Source organism: Cucumis melo, chromosome 1 (assembly GCF_025177605.1).
Source record: "Cucumis melo cultivar AY chromosome 1, USDA_Cmelo_AY_1.0, whole genome shotgun sequence".
Lineage (NCBI taxonomy): Eukaryota > Viridiplantae > Streptophyta > Magnoliopsida > Cucurbitales > Cucurbitaceae > Cucumis > Cucumis melo.
In genome coordinates this window covers 30,360,029-30,364,876 of record NC_066857.1, presented here as the reverse complement: position 1 = coordinate 30,364,876, position 4,848 = coordinate 30,360,029, and positions in this window count along the sequence as shown.

The window sequence follows — 4,848 nt, the reverse complement described above, 5'->3', positions numbered from 1 at the left end:
TGTTTAGTATTTTTGATCACTGCTAAGTTCTATACATTCATCTATTGATTTATTTGTTTTGTCGTCTATTTTTGTCTTTTCAACATCCAAGTTGAAGTCAAGTTTTTTCTCTTTTTAAAAATAGTTTTTAAAATTTTATTTTTATTTATTAAATTTGTTTAAGAATTCATAAACTTCTTAGCAAAGACAAAAATTATGGTAAAAATTTATGATAAAACGAAAACTTTTTATAAGTAAGATCCCATCAAGCAACTACACAACCAACCACTCCTTTCAAATGTATGGCAGTAAGATAACATCTCTGTTTTCCTTTCGAGAATGTGCAAACGTACAAAATATTAACAATGTTTGTAAGAAAAAAGAAGTCTAATAAAAACTCCAATCTCAAGAAAAGATAATTCCTCGTTATTGTAAAGCTTAATAACCTCCAAAGCGTTTGAATCAACCTAAAACAAAGAAGCTTCAGCTTCAAGATAGTTTCAAGCATATTGACACTCCAGCCCCTTAAACTTGCAACCACTCCAGCCATTTTACCTCAGGCTGTAATAATTGAGGAAGCAAGAAATTGAATGTTCATAAACTTTAAGATTTATGTGTATTCTATTTAAGTTCTAAAGTTGGGTATTTTTTAGACAAATTTAAAACTTTATATACCTATTCAATAGTTTTGAAGGTTGAATAACCGAATAAATACAAATCCCACAAGACAATGTTTACCTAAATTTTAATTGATTATTTTATAAAATGAAACTATTAATTCAAATTTCTCTCAAAGATGTTAATTTCACATAGTTTATAACTTTTGAGGCTCAAGTTCTATGGCTTTAAAAATCCACATAGAGTTATGGGCCCAATTGAATTACCAAAATTAATACGTATAATAAATAACAATTGAATTAAGAATTAAATATATAATAATATTTTTTAAAAATTATAATTATTTTAAAGTAGGTTAGTGATAAAACTGATATTTGCAACATGATCTATAGTGATAGACTTTTATCAATAATAAGTTTCGACAGATTTTGTTATATTGCCAATATGTTGTTATATATATTAATATTTTGAATCTAATTACTATATTTGCAACTATCCATTCTTTTTATGTCTTAGACAAGATTCTTTTCAAGTAAATACTCTAAAGAGTATAAATTTTAATTATGCAGAAAATATCAAACTTTTAAACTTTCAAACTTTAGAGACATTGTTAAAACAAATTTTACGAGTATTTTATGTAGTTTATTTTTTTTATCTTTTGAATATTGGCTCACTCATAACTATATTTCTTAACTTCAAAAATCCCCCTCAGAAAGGGTGTTTAAAAATTGGGGTTTTAACTCAAATGACCTAACTTGCCCTAAAATATTACACGATGAACCTAATTTTATTATATATTCCACAAAAGTCCTAAATGGGCTCTTTTATTTCACAAATGTATGGGCCATTTTACTGCAATACCCATCATTATTTTAGGTGAACGAAAAAAAAAAAAAAAAGAATTCAAACGGAAGGAAAGCATAACATTAGAAGTGTGAAAAGGGAGAAATCACTGCACGTAAGGAAAACGCATGTCGTCCAACAAAACTACCATCGTTCTCTCATTATTCTGCAGAGCTTCACTGTCCGGCCAAAGTCGTCTTCCATCACTATATTCAGGAGAAAACTTCCATTCCGGTGAGTGTTTTCTGATAGTTATTATATGAAATAAATGGGGGTATACATACCATTAAATCATATTTATTTACAATCTTTAATAGTCTTTATAAAACTATTTTATTTATAAATTGAGCCTGTGGAAGAAGTTAGGGTTCTAGCGTTGATTTTATGTTTAAAACAAAAGTTGAGTAATGCATGTTGTATATATTTCCTAATATATATTTTATATTAATTGATGTATATATTTCTTATGCTATTTGCTGATGCTTTTATTATATTTGTTTGTAGATTAATGAAGAAGAAACATCATATGAAGTACCACTTTTCATCGGAGTCTGATAAGATTTATTTATGATATGTTTTTCAATGAAAATAGTTTATTGTACAAATGATATTCTGTTTTCTGTTAATGATATTCGATTATCTGCAAGACAATTTACCAATAGCCAAAAGGAGATTGCAATTCTGGTCATCCTAACAAAACATATCAAAAATATATGTCACTATTACTGGATGTCCAAATATATGTATTATGGTAAATAAGAAGAGGTATATATCTAGAAAAGACCATAACACACAGATCATATTCGTCAATAGATGTATAACAATTTATGTATATTATTGTAAATATGAAGGGGTATATATTAGGACAAGAGGAAGAAATTCAATAGATATATGTCTAAAATATAACGAATTGACGAAGATAACTAACCGGATGAGATTTTCGGCGAACTGAGGATGTGATTTCCGGCGATGGAAGAAGACTTTACAAATATAGAATGTTGGGAAATTGATTTCCAGTGAACGATGTGATTTCAGGCCAACTAACAATTGATTTGTAGTGAACTAACAAAAAGAAGGAAACTGGATGGAATTGGTTAAGAAATTAAGTTATTTTCCGGCGGAGGATCAAACGAAATTGGTAGAGAAATTGATATAAAGGAGCCGGTGAAAATTGATAATGAGAAGAAGACAGTGGACGAAATATGATGAATAATTAAGAAATATATTTTTAAATTAAAAAATATATTTTTAAAAATTTCATATTAAAACATATATTATTTGATTATAATTTAAAATCAATTAGATAGAATAAAGTTTTTTCTTTAATATAAAGATCGTATATTAATTAAGAATATAATTAAAGAAATTATAATTTACATAATAATGAATTAATTTCGAATTTTAATATATAAAATCGTCCTAAAAATATGTAAATTTTTAATTAAGTAAAAAAAAAATCTTAATTTAGAATATTTGGGAAATTTTGCAGTCAAATTAAGGATTTGGTTTAAATCTTTTTTAAAAAATGAATGTGGATGGGACTTGTGGTACACTGTCATGGGCTAGGGATAGGAGTAATCGTCAAAGACTCAATAGGTTGGTTGGATTCGATCTCTTCCTTTGCATTCTGGTATGTCATATTCTGAAGTCCAATCTGATCCTCTCTCTCTCTCTCTCTCTCTCTCTCTCTCTCTCTCTCTCTCTCTCAAGGCCACCTATGAAAAATATCATTATTATTTGACTAATTTTAATAAAAAAAAATAAAATTCAGGTTAATTTTCATAAATATAACCTACCAACGTCGTGAAACTGACCATTTTTTAAAATATTCCAAGTTTTTCTTCTCTTCCTCTTATGTAAATTTTTTCTTTTGCATAGTTTTTCTTTTCTTCTTCTACCATTTTCTTATATATTTTTTTTGAAGTAATGATCTATTTTTACAATCAATAAATATTGTATTATTTGGTTCAAGATCGTATACCAAATATAAAAGATCTTGAAGAAAAATCGTTGGAGCTCAAAACACAATAATTTTGGTTTGGAACTCAAAACACCATCGTATTAAAGATCTTAAAAAAAAATCGTTTAGCCAAATTTAAACGATCATATAGACAATTCTAAAGGATAGTATACCAAAGAATCTTGAGAAAAAAAAAAAACGTTTAGAATTAGGTAGCCAAATTTAAACGATCGTGTACAAAGAAATAAAAAAAGAATCGTTTAGATTTGGAGTCAAATCTAAACGATCTTGTAAAGATTGTGTATCAAATATATGATGCGTGCGAGTATCAAATTAATTGCATTTGGTATTTTCCATTATGAACCTGTGAGTTTTTTTTCCATTTTTGAAATTGTTTTATACAGTATGAATATTTGTCATTTTGTTATATTTTCTAAAAGACCCTTAAATTTCTACAATTGAACAATTCCAAAAGTACATGGGCTAAAATAATGTTTTAACCAAAATAAAAATTAACCTCAATACTAAGATGTAATTGATCTAAATAAGAAAAATGAACAAAAATATATACAAAAATACAGCAAATTTTCAAATGCTATCAATGATATATACTAATAGGCACTAATTTAATATGAAAATTTTTTATATTTAATAAATATTTAGGTTAATTTTTTTAAATTTGAAAATGTCTCTTTTCAAAACAGAAAAAATTGTATTATTTATATTAATGACATTTTAATATTTGATTTTTGTGTTTAGAGGATTTCTCTATAACATAATGAAAATATCAATTCATCCTTCATATCATTATCAAATCTAGGAAAACGGTGGAATAACAGTAAAAGTATCAATATATCGATGAAAAATTTAATGTCGTAGGAATTATAGTAGAGTTTCTTACTCTTCTAATTTTTGATTTCAAAGTTTTTAAAATCCTTGATTGATGTAAGTCTAGTTGTTTAATCTTTGTTTAAGTGTTAATGGAATATCCAAAACTTAAAATAGCTTTTAATTTTGGATACCTAAATACATTAAGTTAGTAGTTAAATGATTAGTCACTATAGTAGTTAATTATTTGTTTAGTTTTGTTAAAGTGTTTAATAGAATATTTGAACTTTAAAAGGTGTAATATAGATAGGAAGCTTTCGCCAATAATCATATTTTGAAACAAAACATTTATTATTTCTTTCAACTTTTATTTTAATTTAATTTTAGCCCTCAATTGCATCTAATTCTCAAATCTTTCTATCATCCATCTAATATATTTTAGAAAAATAATCTTATAAAATATTTTAAGATACCTTCACAATTTTTTGAATAAAATTTTTATGTATCTCTTCCCCATTTTCGTTCTTTTTGTTATGGTTTTGTTAACTTATAGTTTTAGTTTTAATTTTGTTAACTTACCTTCCCTAAATTTTAATGATTTTTTTTAGCTTAATTTTATA